The following is a 25,383-nucleotide window of genomic DNA, read 5'->3' as shown; positions in this document are numbered from 1 at the left end:
TGTATGTACGCATTCATGCACTCTATAGCTCCTACAGTTTAACAAAAGGATATTTTTTTATGATTAGTAGAATCTTTTTTTTTTTTTACCTACTATGCCTCAGCCTACATATATTTTTTAAATGACTTTGGTTAGTGATATACTACATTTCCCAGAATTACTTTCAACACACCCTCAGAGAACGGGAGTAAAATATTTGCATGTAGATTACATTATTATGCCATGGTTAACAACTTATTTAAAATGAAACATGCCTTGTGGTTGTATTGCATTCTGGTCTATTGGGGCCACAGTTTGTATACACATTGACATCTCTGCCTCTTCTACAATGGATTTTTAGATTGGAAATTTAGATAATAGTCTCAGATGAAGTGACACTAAAATTAGACTTTTACTGATGATGAAGTTGTCCAAAGTAATATCTAATATGCAATATAAATTAAAAAGTACACAGTCACTGTTGATGTACCACACAATGCACAGGTTTCTAAACCCTTGTTGCAGAGGCAATAACATGTTATTCTTACTGCTCAGTGTAAATTAACTCATTAGGTATTTATGAATGACTGAAATCAGAAGTAATTCCAGAGAACCTTTTAGTCTGCTTGGATCACTGAAGGAGTGCTTGTAAGCTTGTACAGACATGATGACGTCCACTGCTCTAAGTTCCCAAACAGAGCCTTATCAGTGGCACCATCACAACAGCATTACCAGCTCACCCTTTATAGAGCAATACATCACTGTGAGAGGTCTCATCACTGCATGAGAGTGAGACTTTGTTTCCACCAAACTAGATAACTGCCTGTCACTGTATGTGAATTGCTGCACTTTAGCTCCACCTTCAAGAGAAAGATGGAGAAAAATCCTGTTTTTCAGTCCTCCTGCAAACATTCAAAAGTCTCACCCAACATATAGTTTCCTGTATCGTACAGTGGAAAAATGATAAGTGTGAAATGGAGGCATTTATTGTGGCCACCATTATTTTGTTTGCTGAATAGGTCCAACGTTTTAGCTACTTTACACAGATAAGTTGCTTTTAGTGGTGACCATGTATGACATGATGTCCTTCTGTGGAAACACAAAGAGCAGCTGTGTGCGTCGGAAGTAGAGACTGCAGGAATACAAAGGGCCCCATGACTGTTACATCAATTAAATGTTACCATGCAACTCTAATTAGCAGCTAACCTAAAGAGCAAAGTAATGGGGAAAGGATAACACCTTTGAAAGCTGATTTGATATTAAAAAACAACTACTTGTGCTTGAAAAAAAGATAACACGTGTGTGGGTGTGTGTATACGTGCATACACACACATAGTGTAGTGAAAGTTAAAGGGGCATTCTACTAATTGTACACATAAGGTCAGTCATTGAAAACAGTTGTATAATTTTGTCCAGTTGGAGAAAATACATCTGATGATGTCATCAGGGTATTCCCCAGCTTGGGCTTAGAAAATAGAAAAAAATGAGAAAATGAAAAGATGCTTTTGTTTGCATTATGGGAAATGTAGGATGCAGCATTGTAGGAGTTTAAGCCCATTATGGGAACTAAAAATAAGGATATTCTGGCCTCTGCTGCTCCAATTTTGACCAAAGCCAATCTACATACAACATGGAAGAAGCAAGCTTTGAGCCCTCCAACTTTAAGGAAGTGGAATACTAAATTTCTGGAGTACCCCTTTAACAATGTACTTGGATCTTCAGGTGCTCCTGTTTTTCTGTTTGACAGTAAGTGATATATCTAAGCAGTGTGGGAAAATGTGTGCAGATGTCGGTGTATGTCATCACAGAAGTCTCACACTCATCTGATTTCGTCCCAAAACATGAGCTACTGTGTGATCACTGTATGACCTCACTGACGGTTTTCTTGGCTGATAAACACACTCACTGATGGTTTTCCAAGTGTTGCTCTTGAAGTTACCTTTCATGAGGCTTTGAAGAATTCTCTTTTGTGTCTTATTACTCTCTGCACGTTGCATCAGAGCCTGACACACTGCATATTGGACTGTGTACGTCTTCATGTTTGTCTTTCATGGCTACACAAAGTCTACGCACCAATCCCAGAGGACCCAGCAATACTCCATATGTGCGTTCCCTGCAGTCATTTACATCATGTGTATGGGGGCGTGTCTCATGTTGCCACAGCCTGCAGAGGATTGCTCCTGAGTCTGGTGATTCTACTCCACATCACACATCTTGCCATATGTATGTGAATGTATTCATAGCCATGTAAACACAGCAAAACACTGTAGCTCTCAAACACACTTTTATAAGACTCAATTTATCGATACGTGATATGTGCACATATCTTTCTCTCTCTCTCTCTCTGTCTGTGTGCATGCATATATGTGTGTGTATGTATGTATATATATATATATCTATATATATATGGGGAAAGCTTGTGTGTATGTATGTATACAGTAGGAAAGTGGTCTAAGACTTTTGGACCCTACTGTATGTATGCATGTATGTATGTATATGTACGTATGTATATGTACGTATGTATGTGTGTGTGTGTGTGTGTGTGTATATATATATATATATATATATATATATATATATATGTATATGTATACACACACACACACACCAGCTTTCGTCTTTGCCTCTGAGGAAATCTAAATAATAATTCTGTGTGTAATAATGCCAGTAATGCCAATCCACACCGGAGTGAGCGCAGGGCGTCCTGCGGGAGAGCCGCCTCGCACACACATCAAAGCCATAATACAGAGATTGGCATCCAGGCAGGCTGCTGTGTATATGTGTCTATTACATATACACAGCAGATGCTCCTATGTGAGCAGCCTACAGGGCATAAACTTAACTGCAATAATCAGATGATGCATTATTAGGGGCTTCTTGTTTTTCTGGGGGATCAAGCCACAAAATGCATGCAGTACCTTGATCAAGGCCAAGAATGTCTCTTTTAATGGTTAAGAAGCTGAACATGTTATTTATTTACCTGTGAACAGATGCCCAGGGAAAGAGAAAGAGGACGTTGATATGTAGAAACATTTAAGAATGTATTCTGGAGTCATGACATTTAACTCCAACAGACGGAGAGCTTCGAAGCAATACAGTGGCAAAGCACAAATGCGTGCGCACACACACACACACACAAAACCATAACTGATAACTGTCCTGTGGTTCAGATATCATTGTTGAGGCAAATTGCAATACGAAAAACAAACAATAGACCTGCAATTTCAAATAGACCGAGGGAAGGGATGTGAGCATATTTACACAGAGCTCCAAAGGCAGCAGCTACATATCTCTGAGCCACTGCTGATGCAGATAGCAGATAGAATTTACCAGCATTGCACTGCAAGTGCATGTTTACATATGCATATGCAAATGCCACATGGCTCTCCAAAGCCACCGCTAGCTACTGGAATGGGAATGGATCCAGCTGTTGCCCTTGGCTACAGATTAATGTGTGTGTGCATGTGCGAGTGTGTGAAGTGCATAAACGTGTTTAAGAGCCATGTCTATCTCTCAAACACCTGTGATCCACTCTCTAATACACCCCCCTCCACCACTTCCTTTATGCCCATAGAAGGAGCTTCAAATAAAATCCATTTCAGGCCAAAGTTTGCAATCTTCTCTTTAGAGTTTTGCAGCTCAGAACTATGACTATCAGACACAAGCACGTGTGGGGTACCCCGAGAATGATTTCACAAGTATCACAATGCACATATTGATTTGTGAAGATGGATTATGGACAATATGTATAGCATAATCAATGAGATCAAAGCCAGGTAAGCAGCAGAATTTAATGCAGGGGTCATAACCAGCCATTATTCATCTTAGAACACAATTATATAGGCTTTCTCAACAAGGTTTTTGAGCCAAAATACTAACTGCAGGAAGGACAGTGTTTACAACAATGCATATGAAGGCTGATACAGTTAAATAATGTGCTCAGACAGACAAAGAAAAGTTTTGGGGATCCAACTTGTTCTTATTCATGTCCAATTTAATTTTTCTAAAGGTTTTAACTTTCTGAAATCTTAATTGTCTGCCACTGTTGATTTTGCTAGCTAAAATGACAGTTGTTGCATTTTATCAGCTGTACTGTAGCTAGTTAATTAATTAAGCTAATGATAACTCCATGAGTTGGTTGAAAACAAACTCTGGCTTGTTATGTTTCCAGCTGACTTGTTTTAAAATGTGAATCTTGTAAAAAGGAGTCTTAAATGATGGCTACATAAATGATATTGTGCTAACCATGTCTCTGTTATAACTAACTGACTAGTTGATGTGTTTGGTAAATGTAATGCTTCATCCTGAAGGTTGGATTTGGGGAAGTTTGCTGGAGTACAAAAATCCAATAAAGAGCAGGACAGAGCAGTTAACATTAGTCTGCACTCTGATAGCATGACTGGACTGGTTTCCACACAGTTTGGAAATACTACACAGTAAGTATGTGAGTTGTGAATGGGGCTTTTTTTTATTTAAAAAAAACATAATCTGTAACCCCAGAAGCAAATATAACTTCTGTATTTCTTGGCGTTGGTAGTAACACTCTCTATCTATTCTTACTAGAGGCCCACGCCGGCCGCTTTGGCATGTGGAGGAATCTAAGGCTCGACAGACCTGTTGTGCCTAGTTACAGTTACTAAGCTATGATTTGACAATCGCTGTTAGGGGGAGGAGTCGATAACACTTAAAGTCTATTTAGCATTTACAAGCTGTAAATACACAGGTTTATAATATTATAATTGTGTTTGTCATCAAATGTAACTCCTCCTTTGGGCATCCACAACTCAATGCTGGTATATAAAAATATAGTGATCGCCAATACAGTAAAACACAGTTGTAAAAGCATAAAATATATCTTCATAGGAGAAACTGTTATTGTTAAAAAAAACTGTATATTAAACTTTTTAAGAGTGTGTTATAAACCTTTTATTATTTTTTATATGTTGCTTATAAATGCTAAATAGAGAGAAGTTAGAGAGAGAGGCCACTGAGGAAAATTTGAAAGAAAGTAGCACCAAATATGAGAGACGAAAAAAAACTAGAGAATTTACTGTTTAGAGGCCTTTCTCCATTTTGGGATCTAAAGGGTTGTCACTGCAATCAACATCATCTTTATGATTATAATCATTATCAAAACCTCACGTATCTAGTCTTCCTCTTTATCTTCTTCATTTTTTCCATCAGCATCAATATTATAAACAGCAAACTTATCATCTTCTGATCCTCCATCTCTTCCTCCTCCTGATCTTCATCTCCATCTCCCATCATTACATTTTTATGTCATCATTGTGTTATCAAGCGATAGTTGCATGCAAATAGCCTCAAAGTCACCTTTATCCCGCAGATCAAAGCTGCCATCAGTGACTGAAGACTGGTGACTGATGTTTGTGGCCCTCACTGAGTTAAAACTCCCTCATTGTGTGTGGAAAAAGTGGCTGACAGCAACAACACATAGCACCCCAGTGATTGCGCTCCATTTCATCATGCATGTGCTTTGTTGGCGTCAGTTGAATTGCTGTAGACTTGCAGATAGATTTTAACAGCTGAAATGAGAATCGTTGACTGATTGGTTATGGGTGTGTTGTTGATTCTTGAGCTGTCAATAAACGGAGCGAGGCCTGCGTCTCCGGCTCGAGATGGGTGCCTCAAGCTTGAGATCCTCATCACACTCCATTAATTGACGGCAACTGCAATCCCATTTTAACTGTAAAGTATTTTGCTGCCAGAGCAGAGAAGTGTTATTGCACTGTGCTGCACATCATCTTTCAAATGGTATTTCTTTATGATGTTTCAGGCACTGTAAATCCAGGTATAAAAACATAAGATCCCTTTTAGACCTATATCCATCACAGAGGAGATGTACTGTAGATATCTGAGGGATTTTAAAGTCCCCCTCCACTCAAAAATGTCTTTCTTCTTGTTCCTTCAGTTGGATGTGCAGAATGATGTCTGTGTTTGACACTAGAAGGCTGTTTTCACATTCAACTGCTGAGTAAGGAAAGTTTCTCTGTGCTCATTTTAAGTCTGAGTTTAAGGTGTGAAATAACAAGCATAATTTGTGACATCACAACTACTTTAGAGCCAATTGTGATCCAGTAAACAACTTGCCTGCCAACACATCCTCATAATTAAATGACCACATAGGTTAATTGTACCATGCACTCCAGAACAATCCATAGGAGCGTTTTCTAATATGCCACCTCTATCGGCAGCTTTCCAAAACCATTACAAATCACTGTTAAAAAATAATTATGTTTTATGGTGTGACTATGCTGTAGTTAAGGTCTGGTTAGGTTTAGGCATTAAAACCAGTTGGTTAGGGTTTGGAAAGATCATGGTTTGGGTTAAAATGATCACTTGAAAGGTGGTGTGGGTTAAAGTTACTACTTTCTTCAAAATTAGGCAACCTTCATTGTCATGGCAACAGCAAACACCAAAACAATTTTAGTTGCGGTTTTTAGAAAACTGTCCAAACTCACAGTTGGAAACGAGAAGCGAACAACAGTCTCCTGCAGCTAAGTCCACTTTTTGCAATCTATCTAGCCATCACCCAACCTGCCTCCTCCGATTATGGAAATCTGTCCCTTTATATTGACGTCATCTAAACTGCGTCAGTTCTAGATGGTGTAAACGTAACTATAGGTCCTTTTTGCTGGCTGAATTTTCGACCTGTACTGTCTTTTTTCTTTTGAGGATGGGCTGTGGACATGGACAGTGAAGAAGGAGACATCTTACATTCAGCAGTTAAACTTCCATAGATTGTGAATTTTTCAATGAGTCTGTCAGGCTATAAATTGCTCCACCAATGAGGAATAGTTTGCAGACAGTTATCAGAAAGGAGCTGATGGTACAATCCCTACATCCTTACATCCTTTGAGTAAGCTGTTAACTTGTCTCATTAGCGACCGAGCTTATGAGCTTGGAGAGCTTTTTTTCCCCTTCAAGAATTTTTTATTGAATTAAACTTTGTCCTGAGAACCAAATACTAGGGAGGAGTTCACAGAGAGTAAAAAGAAAATATAAAGAAGCTGTGAGAGCTATTGTGACTGACATATTCCCTGCTGGCTAGCATGTTAACGTTTAGCTCGCCAGCTACAGTTTACTAGCTAACCCTGCAAGTAATCACTACATCACAAAGCTTCTACTGTGTGACCAGGTCTTGAAATTTGGTGGATTTCTTTTTACATGCTTTTCCGACAAAGATAGTGTTATCTAGAATCTTACGTTAGCTCTGATGAAGTGTGATTACGTTCATCTTGTTACTCTACAGTTATCCCACATTACTCATAAAAAGTGAAAATACCTCTGCTGAAGAAGAGGAACCTACTGTATTTAGCCTCCAGTCTTTGCCGGAATGATTCAACCGTGTCTCTGTAGGTGTCAGAGCCAACCTGCTGGTGTCAGGTGGGTTACATTTCACAGGTTAACCTGATAACCCGCCAACAACCCTCTCAGGATTTGCTGTCACATTCAATTACCCCACCTGAGTGGCTGTGTGTTTGTATGTGAAAGAAAGAGAGAGAAAAGGCAAGACATAGACCGAGGATATAGTGCTGAAAAGGAAGAGATTGATGGGTGTGTGCTTGTGTGCGTGTTTGCTTATCTGTTGTTATGTGTGTGAGTGCCCTAATTCATGTGCACCCATGCCTGCATGAGGCACATCCCAGCGGTGTGTAAAAATGCTGTCAGAAATTTAATATGATTTCTGCTGCTGCCTTTGAAGTCAGTTGTGTCATCCTCATCACAACGTGATTCATCATCATTCAGCTGTGTGTTTGACCTGCACTGGGTTATGAAAACCAAGTTTCCCGTGTCACATCCATCGTATCAAAGAGTTACATGTGGAAGACTGATCAGTAGCACTTTTGATAGTCTGTGACAGTGAAGGATATCCACTTGTTGGAATAACCATGAGGGTGGTGACAAGGAATCCTTTCTAACCTTCACCATGAATCTCTGATCTCAATCAAATGTGTTTTTTTTTTTTGTCGTAGCTGGCGTTTGCTGCGCAGACAAGCACATAAAAGTTTGTGTCAGTAAAGATCATATGTTTGTAGGGAAGACTAAATCCAAAGACAGCTCCATCACTTTTCCAAACTTACAGTGAACTATAATTGGTGCCAATGCTGCAATCTCTAACCTTGAAGGATGGCAGGATGCTAAAATTCTTTCTTTCTGAAACATTTTGCTGCACTAAGAGAATGACTAAAAGGAATATTTCACCACAACTTTATTGTTTTTGTATTACACCATTAGCTGGGAATGTCAGACAAAACATCTGTACTCATGTCCGTCATGCCGTTATGGAACACTCAATGTTGACACACTCTTAGAGGCTCTGTACACCCACTCAGGTGTTTTCAGTTATTCTGGCTAATTAGAGGTCTAGGTTAATGTTGGGCGATTATGCTGGGAATTATGTGATGTCACCAAACTCAATATGTTGCACTAATAAGAATCATAAAGGTATCTACCAGGTCCTGCCTTGATAGGTGACTAACAAGAGGGTCAGGGAGATAGATGTCAATCAAGCACAGTCTGTGCAGACATGTAATTAGGTAGATTATGTGAAAACATCTGTGGAAAGCACCATGGGTGGTTCAACAACAGCAAAATGATATGTAAAAATCCATAAATCTCATGATTTTGCAGCACAATGAAGGACGTTCCAAACACATCGTTTGTTACAGTATTGATAAATGAACCAATGTCGCAAAATACTCCCATGTCCTTCATTCAAGGTCATACATTAACCAGTCGTCTTACTCAGCTGTCGTTAGCTAACCTGACGCTGAGTGAGTGACCATCAGTGTAGGCCAGCATAATGAATGAATGACCAGTGTTTGATTGGAAGCATACAGAGGCAGGCCTGTAGTGCTGTGGGAACAAGACAAGAGTCTACAGCCATGCTAGTGGCTCTGTGAGGCTACTTAGGGACAGTGGTGTTATGACAGTTCCTCTTTGGGGGATCATGGGGGTGGGGGAGGGTGGGGAGGGGCATGAATGTACCAAATTTCATGGCAATCAATCCAGTAGTTGTGCTTCTCAGTGAAATGTCTCGACAAATTTAAAAGGAAAAGTCAGGGGGTCACCAAACACATAAGAATTCATCTTCTGGGAACCATTTATGTCGCTATAAAATTTCATGGCAATCCATCTGACAGTTTTTGAGCCATCTCAGTCTGGACCAAAGTGGTGGACTGACCGACATTACATTCCCTAGAGCCATGCTGGTAGCGTGGCTAAGAATATGAGCGACATACAAGTTCAAGTTCTGATTTGATAAACTGCAGAAGGAACTGAAACAGGATCATCACCTTTAGCAGATTTTAAAGCATTTATGAAATTTCCATTTGATTCTACTTGTACCTGCAATTGTAAATTTGAGTGATTGTAGGTGATTAAGATTTAATTAGCCTTTAAAACACGCTCCTGTATTTAATTATTTAACACTGGTTTGATGTCTGTTTCATCATTTAATCTTCTTTATCAGTAGTTGCAGCTCATGTCAGTTTTCCGTCTTGGTTGTACTTATGTATAATTGCAACATGTAATTTATCAGCACTCTCATTAGACCACCCTGTCTAAATAAATGTTTAATGAACTTAGTTTATATGTAGCAACAACCAATCACAAAGCACTCAACTAAATCGACTTTCTAGCTGTTAATGTACCTTTACTTTGCGACAAAAATGTGTCTTTGTGCTGTTCCTGCACCACTATTCTTTATGACAGACAACAGTGTTGAGCTCTGAGCTGCAAGACATTTCATCCTCTGCTGCCGGCCCCACATGTCACCGACATATTATTACAGTTCCTCTGTGACATGGAGCTCCCAGCTGGAAGCTCTTTTTCATGTCTCCCCAGTGTGGAAGGATGTTGACTTAGCAACAGCTCTGAAAAAGTTTAGAGATGTGGGTTTATTTTTAATGATAAAATGATTTGCTTCAGTCTGCCTTACATGTGTTAAGAAACAATAAATCAGTGAAAGAACTCTTTTTGTTGATTTATTGCTTATTTAGAGTTACGAGAATTAAATCCCACTGTCTGCACATTTATTTAAGACTTTGTTTTCAATAAGTTGGTTGCCTAAACTAAAGGTTAGCTGTGGGGTTTGTCAATTTGATGAGTATCTCTGTGAAAAGGTCATTATGTTTCTTCTAAAACATCCCTAAATTAAGGAGTCAGTACAGTGATGTGGAGTCATGTAGTAATCATCTTCTGATGTGTATGCGTGCATGCATTCAGTTGTGCCTCTGTCTGCCAATCTGCATTTGCATATCTACGTACTTGGCATAGATGACAAGTTTTTCTTTCCACATTTCAGTTTTATGAATTCAAAACCTCCTCCACAAGCTTTTCGATAGGTGATTTAACAGGCCCATAAGACAACATGAAACAAATGTTTTCTCCTCCCTGTTTTCAGAGCCAGGGAATTACAAAATGTACCATGACACTGACATATGCTGCTGTTTCTCACCGGCTGGAAAATGGGACTGTTATTTTATTTTTTTCCCCATCGATCAAAGCATTATTGGCTGTAACTCATAAATCTGTATTCTGAAAAAAGACATAATCTGTCACTGTAGAACAGATGTAATGCTTTTGAAGACTTACATCCATTTCTAGGGCAGAGTGCGTGTGTGTGTCTCACTGGAATATTGCCACTAATTACTCAGAATAAATCCAGTCCTTATAAGGCATTTGACTGGAAAAAGTGTGAAAAGATGCATAGTAATCTTCTACAGTTGACTTGGTTTATACTGATGGCATTCTGTGTTAAATGTTGATTACTCTGGACTTGATGAGGAGAGTGACGCAGATGTAAATGCACGCCCTCAGCTTGCTTAAGCTGTAATGTGTGGCAAATAAGTTGCATATGAAGAATGTAGCATGCATATAAAACAGTCATAATGCCTCAACAAAAGCTTCATAAGATGTTCATACTGTTTCTGCATGAATCAATGAGTAAATGTGAGAAAACCCACACTCCCACAGGTGAATTTCATCAATGTGCCAGTAAGTGTGAATGTGTTGGTTTGTCTACAGGTTAGCCTTGTGGTAGACTGATGACCTTTTCTGGGGTGCTACCTGCCTTTTATTCTAATGTATGCGGGGGAGGGCGCCAGCAACCTTCCCATGTCATTAAAAATGGATCATGATGTGTGTAAAACAGAAAAAGAAGAAATATACCCTTATGAAAACCCCACTTGTAATATGGTACTAACAGTATCTGCAGACCAGTTCAGACAGATTTGAGAACTTTGCCAAATTTCTAGCAAAAGAAACATTTATATATGTAGCTTTTACAATTAATTTGGCAACTTCTTGCCAATAAAGGGGCAAAATGGTGCAATGGTTGCAATGGCTGCGGTTAGAGAGTTTTTGTGCATTTGTTAGGGCCCATTAGATTATTAACATTAACATAAAATACATATTAACATAAAATACATTTGACAGAACAGAATAAACAAAGGCTACAGTAAACTACAGTCAATAACAGTGCAGTGTCTGGTATTGTCTGGATACAAAATGACGTGACAGAAGAGGCTGTTGGAAAAGGTACAGGCAAACTATCCTGTGTGGTTACAAGTATATAGGTGAGTATGACTCTAGTGATTTAGTATTGCACTTGCATAAAATTGGGTGACTCATGACAGACTACAGATTGCAGCCAAGGTTGAGAAATCCTGACTTTCACTCCCTACTGCAGTATTGGTCTAGCTCTAAAAATGCTGTATCCTTCATTTCCAATAATCCAACTCAAAAACGTCTTTACATTAAACCCTTCCTGTCTGGTTGACACCCATGTCTTTCAAACGCTACAACATATCCCCAGTCTGTGACTGTGGCTTTCCAATAAAATATATAACCTTGAGCCCCATGCAGAGATGACCTCTTGATGACATCATCAGGGTTATTTCCTCAGACTTGAAAAAGCATTATAGAAGCTTTTATGTAAACTCTATGACCAGTACACCAATCTTAATGTGTAAAATCAGTGAAGTTCCATTTTTAGGCATCATGTATGAATAAGGAGCAAACTGCAATGGTTGAAAATACACTCACCGGCCACTTCATTGGGTACACCTGTGCAATCTAATGTAATCCAATACCACAGCTCTGCCATTAATTCTACAGTTACGAAGCTTTATATTTTCAGTTTTTGTTTAAATTTTGTTGACAGAAAGGTGATAATTCTACTTTATGTTTATTATTGAGATCTTGGTGGGTGGTGGTGGTGTACTGGAGTGCATCTATCTACTAAAAGAAGGAATCTCTGTATGTCTGTGTCTCTGTATGAATGTCCTTCATGTATCTCTTGAACCGTTCATCCGATCAACTCCACACTTGGCGGGTGTATGGCTAGGGACCCATGAGAGTGCAGTGTCGAATTTGGTGCAATTTGGACATGCAATATGTTTAATATTAATACACTTTGAATAAACCAGCGATCAATGAGCTGCTCTGCTCTGTGCAGGGGCAGGGCAGAGCTTCAGGACTCTGCCGACCGACTCTTGCATGTCAGGGAGAGACCAGAGACGAGGCATGATACGGGTCAGAGAAAAGTGCTCGTAAAAGAGAAAAGTAGACAGCAAACATAGTGTGAGCAGCACATTTAGCAGATCAACAGCAGCAAGAGAACCATTGCGTCTACACAGGAGGCATTCAGGTTCATGGTTGAATGTAGGTCACCCGCGGTTTGGATGTGCTCAGAGCACAATACACAATGACTGTAGTTATGCACATAAAACGAAGAAAATACTTTACTTTAATACTTTATTTTTATATGCAGCTCTTATTTTACTTGAAATGAGAAAATAACATTTAATTACTATTAATTACTATTAAAGTATTTGTTATTTATAGCATCTGTGTATAATAGAATGTTAGTTTCTTTCATGTTGTTGGTGTATATACTCATTCGCACCTCACATCAACTGTAGGCCTATCAATTTTTCTGTGCATTGAAATAGCAATCGACCCCTTCCGAACAGGCACATTTTGAACGGGCACTGCACTAGTTATACTGTATGGTGTTCCTAATATTTTGTCTACTCCATTAACATACATGAGGGAAGCAGAATATTAGGAACACTTTTCAATATAATGCACTCGAAACATAAAGTAGAATTATCACCTTTCTGACAATGCCAACAAAAAATGAAAATGTATAAGCTTCGTATTATGGCAGAGCTGTTGTATTGAATTACATTAGATTGCAAAGCTGTTACTAATAAAGTGGCTGGTGAATGTATATTCCTGCAGTTTGACACTTCAGGAAAAAGTAACATTACTGCTAAGGATCCATTAATATGCATAAACAATAGAGCTACTGTAGGGACACATATAGGGACCATTAGAGGACATATGTAACTTGTGTGGTTTACCTTGAGAGAACAAAGTGTTTTGCATAGTACTACTCAGACTGCTTGATAAATATATTCTGAATAAAATGAATTGCACAACAACAAAGAACAAAAGGGCAACATGTTTGAATAGTATCAAGGATTGTGCTGAGGGAATGTTTTCTGATGACCTTGAGAAGGAGATTTGCTTTGAAATGGTTTTGCCATAAAACTTATTTACTCAGTGTGATGCTTTATATGCATGTCGTAAATCATTTAAATTGAAAAGTAATAAAGGTACTAGGGAAGGTCCTTCTGTGGCCATATCAGAGCGAATATTCGGACAGACAGACAAATCTGATGATGTGCGACTGGACGACCTCTGTTTTCAATCACTGCTGAGGCCGAGGCTGTGTAGAGCCAGCAGGAGATCCGAGCGGGCAGAAGAACTGCAGTCAGACCAAAGTTCAAAAGAGTAATTTCAGCTCCATTTCCTTCAAAACTGAAAAGCCAACTTATCTCTCCCAGTGTTTGGTGACCCATCACCCTTCAAACCCTAGCAGTGCTGTGAGGGATCAATAACGATTCTGACATAGAGGAGGAAAAAAGAGAAACTGCACAGTCAACTGCACTATTTCAGTACAACCACAAACTTAGTGTTAGATTCTTTTCATAAGATTATCATTTCAAGAGGTTAGAATTAGGAAATAGGCTATGATTAGGAATGAGTAATCTAATTAGAAATGCACTGTGTGTGTGTGTGTGTGTGTGTGTGTGTGTGTGTGTGTCGGCCATCTGATCAGCTCTGTGACCCACCTGCCTTACTGGTATATTATGGCACTCCAATTGGGGGCCTTTAGCCAAGCTGTGCACCTGAAATTATCCAAGTGTGTGTGTGTGTGTGTGTGTGTGTGTGTGTGTGTGTGTGTGTTACCATTTGTGTGTTGGAGCAGAAGCGAAAAGGATCCATGTGCTGGTGTAATTCGAAGAAGTGAGTTCTCGTGTCAGGCCTCTCTGTTATTGGCAATCAATGAGCTTTATACAATGTTGTGGATGTATGAAAATCACAAGGGTGAATTTATCTGAAGGTCTCAGATCCCCCTCAGAGAAACGAGCTAAACTAATTCAGGTTCAGAACTAATAATACACAGTGAGGTCAGTCAACAAACATCTCACATAATCTTCCATCCTGCCTGGAAACATATGCTAAATCTCCACTCAGTTGAAAAAAAAAGGCCTAACTATCTACTGAGCTTTTGCCTCAAAGATATACCACTGCTGCATCTTTTTTGATTCAGTATTCTGCTGAGTAACTTTGTTTTGAACGAGGTTACAGCAAACTGTAAATTCACCCACGCAGTCACGCATAATCGGGCATAAACAAGGCAGAGATGGAGGGAATAAAAGTGAAGTAGCCAATCACACGGCTCTGGAACCACAAACAGCCCACTTCTCATCTGCAAGAAGGACCGCCTAGCAGTGATAAGCCTTTGTGCCTGGCAGTCACAGTCATTTATAATTGCCTTGACTCATTTGTCACAACAATGTGACAATATTAACACTAAACGCTGTCCTCCTAATTTTGGACTTAAAATCTCTAAGTAACACATAAAATGAAAACAAATCAAATTACATAGTGAATCATGCATCATGTTTATCATAGCATCAGAGCATTGGAACTGTATGTTCATCACTGAAATGTCATCATTTTGTATTTTAAAAATAAACAACTATTAAGGGATAAGACTGTAGATATTCTATATATCACTTATCAACTAATCCAACTGACAAGACCAAAACAGCAAAACTAACAAATATTGCTTAAGTATATATATATATTACTCTCAGAGCTCCATTGTTACCCAAAAACTATTAGGTATCCTGTAACCCAGGTAACTAAAACGAGAACTGAGAGACAACCCAACCCACTGTTAGTTTTTGTATTTTCATGGGATTTGAAAAATCCTATTGTGGGAGGCAAAATCATGATTGTTACTGTACTACATTTTCTATTCCACATTGACCAATATCAGTGTTTTTACACAAGACCCCATGCGTACATCAGTTATTGTGATCACATACAATGTTTACAAGGAGGGAAAATGCATTGTTGTGTTCATTTTTTCCATCTCTCACTTTCATATGGCAGTGAAGTGATTACCAATCATGCTTCAATACTCACCTGGGCAATGCTGTTAAACTAATGAGACATGTTTGCAAACATGATAAATTGATTTAGTGTTGTATTGTATATTGTCTATTAATAAGCTTTTAAAGATAGTTGGCTGTCTTATGGGAAATTAGATCATGAGATTTGGGGTTTGCATGGAAGCATATGAGGCAAAAAAATACTGTAAAAAAATGACAAGGAAACACTCCTGCATCATTTCTACATTGTTAGATTATCTTTGTTACTCTTTTATGTAAGTAGCACAGTGTACCTGTAGCTCTGTTTGCTCTGAGTCAACAAGTCTTTGACGCTCAGCGACGTTGATCAGATAGCAGTTATGGTACTAACTGGCATTCACATTTCACTGGCTGCGGAGACGGGCACTTCATCTTCCACTAATGCCATCTGTGAGCGCTTGGCACCTCGCCCAGAGCTGGACGGTGAGGGGCTCAGAATGTGTTTGCTTGTGAGTGTGTGTGAGAGAGAGAGATAGTGAGAGTGAGGTAATGGCTGATAAAATTGTTGAGCAGGTGAGTGAGTTGAGTTAATGAGGGCATGTTCATATTTCACAGCTTTTGCTTTTTTAGTTCAGGTGGCACCAAATAACAACACAGAGAGGCCTAAAAATAGTCAGTGTCCTCTTCCATACATATTGTTGTGCAAACCATCTACAGCAAATCAATGTAAAAGAGTTCATTGCTACAAGAAGAGAGAAGTTGACATTTTTTGGCCAGCAGAGGACAATGCTCATATCAGCTATTCATGTATGTATGGTTTAATCCATTCATTTTCATTCATTACTACCTTCTCCTGTGATTTTAGATTTGCCATCCCTCACATGTCAACTAGTCACTACTGATGGGTTTCCCACGCCTCCCCATCACCTGACCTGACTACATAACCACCCAACTGCTCCTCATTACTCATTAGTCTCAGTTTATATAATGGATTGCTGAGTTTCAATCTTTGCTAGACCATCTTGCCCAGTTATCTCAGCATTATGTCCCTTTTTATTCCTTACCTGCACTTGTTTGGGTGATCTTCTGCCTGCTTTGACTACAGTATCTCTTGTTTTAGTTGATGGTTTTCTTTTCTGAATCTGACTTCCTTCATTTTGATGACCATAATCCTGCTTTTAAACCACCTAAAGACTGGTTTTTGTATGGTCCACCAAGTCTTAACAAACAGGATAGAGTTTAGATGCTTGTTACAAACAAGTCAGTAATCACAGCACAGTGTACAGGCAAGTCAGCCATGCATAGTTTTTCGCCCCTTCATTAAAATCTATTATCTGGCAGGATGATGAGTTATAAAAGTCTTTCCAAATTATAAAAAGACAATAGAGCATGTGTCTATCCATGTGATTTTTGTTTAAAAAGATTAATCTGTAGTGTCAGTGCGACTAAAAATAAACCAAGAGCAAAAATGTGAAGTCAACCTCCCTTGCTACTCAAACCAAAGAATTTACTTGAGGTTTGTGTCAAATTTTATTTGCTTCATTTGATCCTTTCTTCCCCTTTAACGCTGCAGAAATGGAATACAACATTCATAAGTATGTTTTAGTTAGTGTATAATCACCTGAAAATAAGAATCGTTGTGTTTTCGTTACCTTAGAATGAACCCTAAAGAGAGCGGGTTCCTCTTCCATGGAGCCTGACATGTTGGACCGCTATATTTCTACAGTAGCCCAGAGCGGACAAACCAAACACTGGCTCCAGAGAGGGCCTTTCTCATTTTTCGTGGCCACTGTAGTTCTCGTACACACTTGGAAGGGGAGGGGTAACCTCATTGTTAGATGCCACTAAATCCTACACACTGGTCCTTTTAATGTGTCACTTTTGTGCATTCAGAGCTGTGCTAACCAATATTTTTGTATTAACAATGAATCAAACAGTGTTGTGAAAGGTGTAACTCGTAGTGACAAATCCACAGAGAACTGTTACCTGATTCTGAAGCCCTGAAATGTGTTTTATCATTTTTCAGCCCAATGTTTTTGCCTTACAGATGGACAGACCAGGTTAGCGATTAGCTGGTGAACACAGTGGAGCCGCCAAAGAGTTCCCTCAGGAGTTGGAAACCAGCAAAGTGCTAGAAGGAGAGTGAATTATTGACTTAGATTTGTCAGGCGACCAGAAACATGACTCCTTCAAATGAATGCTAATGTTGCTCTGTGGCTGCTGGACGTGTAAATTGGCTGCTCTTTACTAACACATTAGCGATATCAACCCTTTACAGTGATAATTTGTATATGTTGTGTTTACAGCTTGTTGTGCTGCCACTAAGTGGCTCAAAATCAATACATGTGGCTTTAAGTGTATCCTCCCTACTTCTTTAATGTGTCACTTTTGTGCCTTTTTTAAAAGATGTTGTTCATTTCTTACAGAAGACATAACATGCACGTGTCCAGGTCTATATTTTTATCGATTAGCTCACTCTGTTCTGATTGGCCAGCTACTGGAAGTTGCATCTCAGCAGACAACAAATTCATTCTATCAGTCTGTTAATTATTCAGTTGGTGAAACAGTGGATGACAGAGAATGACTGAGTAATAACTGTGTGACAGGGACGAAAGGCATGCATTCAAACTACAAAACATCAAGAGAATAAGTTTGAATTCTTTGTTCAACGATTAAAATCAGTCATAATCATGACTGGGATGAAAATGATGAAGACTGTGTCAAATTACTTTGTCTGAGGAAGGCTTAAGAGAGAGAAAAGCTTGAATGTATCAAAATGAGCTGCTCCATATAAATACCAAGAAATACCATCTAACCACGTTGTTGTGGCTCCTGTCAGAGCATTTTTAATTTCTTTCCCCCCACAAAATTGTTGCAAGCCCAGGCTCTTCTTTTAACTCTAGTTTCAAGCGAAGCTAACTATCAGGTCCTATTTGAACAGAGGGCATGAGGAGGCAGGGGGAGCGACATTATGCTTCTCATTATCACTAGATCCAACTGCACTTTTACCCCAGGCTACTGGCAAAGCTCATTAAAACAGGCCAACAATGGAGTCTCATTCTGACTTCCTCACACCAAACGGGAACTCAGAATTTTCTCTGTCAGACTCAGTGTGGAATGTCACTGGCATTTTTTTTTCTTTTTCTCAGATTCTTGCACAACTTGTCGGTGCCGTCAAGGCAGGAGGTAATTTTGAGCTGCCACTTGGTAACTACCAGGTGCTTCACACCTTTGGAACAAGGAGCACAACTCCCTGAAGATCATACCTTGTTGCTTTGTCTTGTTTGGCGCCATTTTGCATCCCCAATGAAATCAGGCCAAATGCTTGAAGACAGAATGCAGAGACACAGTTAAAGGTGGAGTTTTTCTGTTGCCATTTTAACTCAAGAATTGATTTTTTTTTTAAACTCAATTTGGTGTTTATCTATTTTGAATCTAAACAGCAGGAATATCTAGTATTAGGCAGGATAGCATTTTGATGCAAAATGATATATAAGTACAATTATGATGAATAATGAGCTGATGCATTTTAATGTCAACACTTCCATTTTACTTCTAATATGAATCAAAAATAATATTTTAACCTTTCCATTTTGAAGGGTCATTTCACCCAAACTGCAAAACAAAACAAGACAAAACCTTTCACAGCCTTCCCTAGTGGCTTCCATCCATGCAGATACTTGAGATTTTATTTGTCAAAGCATCGAGACTTCTGCCCCACCCAGATATTGGCTCTGGTAATCCCTGCCCCTGTATTTATCATTCAATAGGATTGAATACTACACAATGGCGTATGTACACCTGTTCTAGGTTATATGTGTTTGCCATATGTCTCTGTCGTCCTTTGACTCCAATCAAGACACAGTAGTGTAGAGACATTGGTCTATTTGCACTATTAAAGACTGCAAATCAATCAGTGTGCTCTGGTCTTTTCTCATCTGCCTTCTGGCCCTAACCTCAGTAAAATGGGAAAAATCACATAAGGTGCTCAAAGCTTTGAAAAATGAAAAACTCAGTGTCACTGTCAGGATAATTTACAGACCTTACTGTTAACAGTTTTTTTAAACTGTTTTCTAACAACAGACATCAATATCTATTTTGGATATTCCTTTGGATATTGGATATTCATTTCATAGTCTTGTTCAACATGCCATCGGGGACACTTTGGCTGGCTGCAAGTAAAGAGAAGGTTTGACTCATTCAAAATTTTTCAGGTGTCTTTCAGTTTTATCGCTACCGTTTATCATTTTCCCCTAATATAACCCCGAGTACATGCAGTGTGTAGCTGTTTGGTGCTTTGTGTATTTAATCTCCAATGGCTTGCTTTCTTGACAAACAAACAAGCATGCTTTGTGGACACTAGTTGTGAACACCAGGGTATTCAAGGTGAACCCTTTTACAGGCCGAGAATACTGGCAGAGATTAATTTACAGTATAGTAGAGAGATAAAAGGCATTATCAGAGTCTCACATAAAAACACTATCTGTCATATTGAGAAATAATACAGAGAAACCTGCATTGTTGTGTCCAGTTACATGTTCTCAGTGCTTTTGTGCAATTGAAGCTGTTTCTGATTGATGAGGCCACATCTAAAACATTAATCTCTGATGGGCTGATCCTTTTTGGTGAATAATGTTGAACCTGAAGAGGAAAAATGAGAAATAGTTTAAAAGCTAAGAAAGACTAAGAAGACTTCAGACACACACACACAAACACACACACACACACCCTAAAACTTTATCTTGTTTATACAATTCTCTCCTGGAGCTGAATGTGCCTAAATGTGCCTGTTTTCATGAGTTAAAATATGCAGGTGGGGAAATAGAAACCACCTATACTACTATACCTACATAATTGCAGCTCCTGGCGTGCATTTATTAATTACTTGCAGAATGAAACATCTGCATGTTTTCATGAGCCCTCTGCAAATTCCTTTTCTCTTTACATTTACATACATATCTGTAGTGTGTGTATATGCTTGTTTATGTATGTGTTGTGATTTGATTTGATGCGTGTGTGTGTGTGTGTGTGTGTGTGTGTGTTCAGAGCCACTTTCAACTTTTGGTCTCTATAGCAAGGTTATTTTGGCAAAAGAAAGCTTATTTTGGTAAAATGAGGAGAAAGCCTTACAATAATGGCAAACTTGCACGTGTCTGTGTGATGCTGATACTGCAGATATGGAGAGAGAGAGAGAGAGAGAGAGAGAGAGAGAGAGAATGTCAAATAGAGCGGTACATATGAGAAGGAACAGGAAGAAGCTGATAGGATTGGGTATTAGCTGAGGGTTAATACAGACTATTCTCTGTGTAACAGCCAGGATCGGGCCACAGCAATATTGATTTGAAACAGTGATCATTCTTTGTAGTTGAGCCCGAACAGACAGCAGGAGAGACTCCACTGAGCTAATAGCCTTCACTCAGAAGCCTCCCTGCAAGCAAAAAAACATGCAATGAGAATACGGACGTGAAGTGTGTGTCAGTGACTGACGAAGTGAGAGTGTGAGGTTTTTGTATGTAACGGAGAGAAAAGTGTGTTTGTGAGAGAGGTGTCTCTGTGGGAGTTTGCATGTGTATATTTGCCATACAGTATGCATGATTGCACATGTGCAAATTCCTGTATTTGTGTGTGTTTGCATGCGAGGAGTTTAAGCAGTGTGATACCTCCCGGCGCCCCTCGTTCACCTATCCCCTAATCTCTGCCGACTCCCGAGTGAGATAACGGAGCTTACTGACATTTGAATATTCTGACTCCTCGGCTGGAATATCAATTAAGACTGAGGCAGTGCTGGCAGCTTTCTCTTTCCTCTGCTTTCCCGCTGTGCTCGTTTCTCCCGTCACTCCAGTGGCCTAATTGTGTCGAGAGAAAGAAACACTTCAGAAAACACTTCATGTGGACAAGGTGATGGGAGACTTTGACCAAATTTGCGCCACAGTGGGGGGTTACACAAAGTTGGTGCCATGGGTGTTACCTGGTCTGGGCGCTCTCGGTTGTAGCCCTGAAGATTTTTTCTTTAGCCCCGAATAATTCTCCACTTTGAGCAGTTTGTCACTAAAAAAGACAGCAGTGTTGTAATTTTATATCTTCAGTGAACGGAACAGAGGCAAGACCGATCAGTGTTAACAGGAAAATACGTGGAAATGCTCATGTCTTATTGTCTGACAAGTCTCTGTCAGTTCTTCAATTGATGGGGTAACTATGCCAAACGTTAGCTCGCACAATCAGTCAGTGTGAGGACAAAATGTATATATGAAGATTTTTTAACCTGTAAAGGGGTTGAAGCTGAAGCACAAACATCCTCTCATGCTGAGGCAGGAAAACAAGGTGTGTAAATGTCTGAATGAGTTCCAAGTTACGCGAACATGATATGAGCAGAGCATAATATATACAGCTAACGTGCTTTGCATTGCACTGTAGCCAGCTAAACCAATAGCAATGATAGCTTAGTTGTGCCTCCTCTTGGCTAGCGACACCAAACTAGCCTAGCCTCATGCTAGATAGCCAAAAAGTTTAATATTTTATCAGTCTAGTAGTCCTACAAACAGTGATAACACCCGAGGCAAGTTGTATGACCAATAAAGTTTTTTTTTCTGATTCATGTTGTACACTGACAGCTAAGTTACCACAGCTTCCATTAAACAAAACTTAAGGCTACTATCGTTAGCTGAGCTGATTACGTTAGTCAGTTTAAAAAGTTAGCTCACTCACAAGAGATGTCAGATTAAACTACCAAATGAACACTGAATCTAAATGATTCAGACGCGTCATACACACATCATTGTAAGTCAGTGTCAGGTGCAATATACAGTATATTGTGTAATCATATATTGTGGTTTATATCAAGTAGGTCCATCAGCAATGATTTTGTAACCAAATTATGAAAGTTTACTTAGTAGTAGTTAGCTGTTTTCAACTGTCATTGGTGAAATTGCCATTGTATTATGAGTTTGAGGATTTCCATCATGTAAGCCTGGTAATAATGGTAGTAGGTATCTGATGTGATGCTCATTTCAGTTTGAGACATTCGAGTGGCAACAAACCCTTCCTTCCTTCCATTTTCACATTTTTAGAGGTATGTTTTTAAAAGTTTTTTTGATGGAGAAGAATCTGGGCTCAGCCCCTCATGGTTAACTATCAAGCCAACGCCCCTGGTTTGTGCTGAGCTAAAGTGCTCTGTTCTCTCTCACCAAGTGGCTGATTGTCTCCAGGCAATCGGGAGAGATGAGATGCAATGCTGGCGTTAGATAACAGATACCTTTTCCTTTTGGATCTGTACTCTTTCCACCGAGCTCCGTGCAATTTCGGGGGATTTGATTTGATTCAATTTCTCTCTAATCTCGCTGGCTCATGCACATTAGAATGTGAGGAGCTGTGTGTGAAGTGTAGAATTGGGGGGGCTGATGAGAAATTTCCAGTTGCTTTGAGTAACGAGCAGCCTGAAAAGGGAGGGTTGCATAAATCTGCATACATAACCCAAATGTAACCAAGAGCATACTGAAATAAAGTCATTCATCCTCTCTCTGTCAAGTCCCTCTGTCAACTTACAGTTCTCTGGCCTCGCAAGAAAGTAAAATTATTACATTATTCATTATATTTATTATAGTGTAGATAGAGCTGCGATGAAGCCACTTAGAAGAGTGTTTTTCGTCTCACACACATTCACACGCTCTTTCACATATGCTAAATCCAGAAATGCTGAGAAGAAACACTTCTACAGTGTTATTCTTCACTGCTAGATTTATGCAATCAATTCAAACACAGTGGGAATTAGTGAAGCCCTGCAGCAAAGCAGTTCAAAAGTTATCAAAATGACTCCAATAAACGTTTTTGAAGTCACAATTCAAAACTCTAAGAAATGTTGGACTCTGCTCTTGGCCCCGGAGGAAATATAAAAAAGACACAGACAAAGGGGGAGAGGGAGAAACTAGACGACAGAGAGAAGGGAAGAGAGGAAGAATATAGAGGAAAGGTAGAGGGTGAAATAGTGAGAGAGAGCAGCAGATATAGAAAAGACAGAATGGGATTGCTGTAGCAGAGTTTACTACACTACCCAGCCTGGAGACAAACAGTCATTTAAGAACCATTGACTTATTGTGTCCCGTTTGAGCTGCCTTCTCAAAGAAGCGCTGCTGTATCTGACTCAAAAGAATCTGCTGAGTAACTTTGTTTGGGATGAGGTTACAGCAAACTGTAAATTCTCCCACGCAGTCGAGAATCATCCAGCGTAAACAAGGCAGAGATGGAGGGAATAATAAAGCCTGGGCTCATATCTCTGCGACTCAAACAACAACTTATCATCCCCTTTCCTTTCTCTCACCCCATTTTGTTATTTTTACCCTCCCTCTTCTGCCCAGTCTCTCCCCGTCTGTCTGTCTTTTTCTTCCCTTCGCCAACTCTCCCTTCCCTCCATCCATCCGTCCATCCCTCCCTCCCCACCTATCCACAGTTGTTGCCTTGGTAACAATACAAAGAGATTTTCTTTGCAGCTCTGTCACCGTGGCAACGCTTGGCTTTCCTCCAGGCCGTTGTTGAAAGCGCACCGCCCTCCGGTCCGCTCTAGTCGGTTTGTACTGACCACTGTCAGATCGAGGCCATCCATCGGCTGGAAATCATTCAAGTGCTGATGCCTCTATCAGTGAGCTCCGGAGGGGATGCAGATACTCCAAGATGGAGGGTCTGTTGCTGTGAAACTGCTGGCAATTCAGTGTTTGTTTGAAGCAGTGTTTGTTTGTTTGTTTGTTTGTTTGAAGCAGTGGCGGTCTGGGCTGTAGTGGTCATGAGTGTCTGGACTGGAATGGCTTTTGTCTTATTTTATTTTTCAGAATTATTTTCTGATTTTGTTGTCTTTGTCTCTCTGGTTTTGGTTTCAAAGGCAAATAAATAAACCTTTTCACCTGACTGATGCAAATTGCGTCAAAAATCGCACTCCTGCTTCTCAGAGTCATCTCACAGTCAACAGATAATCGTCCATAAATGCACTTAGAAATCATGAATGAAGGTGTTCCTTCTTATTTCATACCTTGCCTCATAATCATCATGTTTGGAAGTTGTCTTTTGTTTTAAAAGTATCCCAGTGATTTTTTTCCTGTAACATACAGTGCAAACAGGAACCTCTAATAGCTAATTCAACATGACTTTCCAATCAGACAAAATTTAAATGAATATTGGGTGAAAAAAAATAAAAAATTGGGTTTAAATTGTAGCCTACAGATAAGTAAGACTCCATGGCAAAGTATTATCCTCTGAAAGCATTATCGCAACTGTAATTCCCTAATGTAAAATATTATCCCCCAGATAGAAGTAAGAAAAACAACACAGCTTGGGGAATACTACTGCATATGTGAAAAAAAGTTTTTTGTGGCTCAGGAGGGAGCTGCGTGAAGTGTGAAGTTAGGAAGAAGTGAGGTGTCCAAACCTCTGTAGTCCTCTCCTCAGCTCTGCTTGAGGCTAGCAGCTCCAGGCTACATTAGCTGCTTTGTAGGTAATGTAGGCATCCCATTTGGACAAGGAAAACTGTATGGAATAAAAAAGATGATATATACAGATGTTTCCCTGTGTTGAAAAATTGTTGTTGAAAAATTATAAATAGCATGAAACATTTTTTTCTGGAGAGAACAATATATATCATGTCTGGCTAAGACATGTAGTGACTCTACTAAAATCCTGTAAATAAAGGGAGTAAATCCAAGCAAATGGTTCAAAGGGTTCATCTTTTGTGTTATTTGATACAAACTTAAGTGTTTTCCTGTGAAGACTGAAACAAAATGATACTTTCTTGACAGATTTTGTGGATCTCCAGTTGGGACAGCAATTAGCACTATTAGTTTGGTCAAAACCATGAAGTTGATAACTGCTTAGTAAAAGAACTTGTGTTTGAATTGATGAGAAATTGATGATGGTGTTGTGGAGAAAAAAGTGAAAAAAGTGGCTC

The 25,383-nt window shown here is 39.4% G+C and overlaps 1 long non-coding RNA gene across 3 annotated transcripts; it reads right to left on the bottom strand.

The window, feature by feature from the left end:
* Window positions 1–18,865: 18,865 nt before the first annotated feature.
* LOC121887479 lies at window positions 18,866–22,936 on the bottom strand. 3 transcript variants are annotated; one of them, XR_006092981.1, is made up of 6 exons: window positions 21,718–22,936; window positions 21,424–21,503; window positions 21,188–21,301; window positions 20,752–20,883; window positions 20,586–20,624; window positions 18,866–20,096 (listed from the first exon to the last, which is right to left on the bottom strand). It is a non-coding gene; the product is annotated as an uncharacterized LOC121887479 (long non-coding RNA). The 3 variants fall into 3 exon arrangements; XR_006092979.1 differs by having other exon boundaries at window positions 20,752–21,301; XR_006092980.1 differs by lacking the exon at window positions 20,752–20,883.
* Between the last annotated feature and the right edge of the window lie 2,447 nt (window positions 22,937–25,383).

Source organism: Thunnus maccoyii, chromosome 20 (assembly GCF_910596095.1).
Source record: "Thunnus maccoyii chromosome 20, fThuMac1.1, whole genome shotgun sequence".
Taxonomy (NCBI): domain Eukaryota; kingdom Metazoa; phylum Chordata; class Actinopteri; order Scombriformes; family Scombridae; genus Thunnus; species Thunnus maccoyii.
Note: the sequence above shows the minus strand (reverse complement) of the source record. Positions and strands in the feature narration are given on the sequence as shown.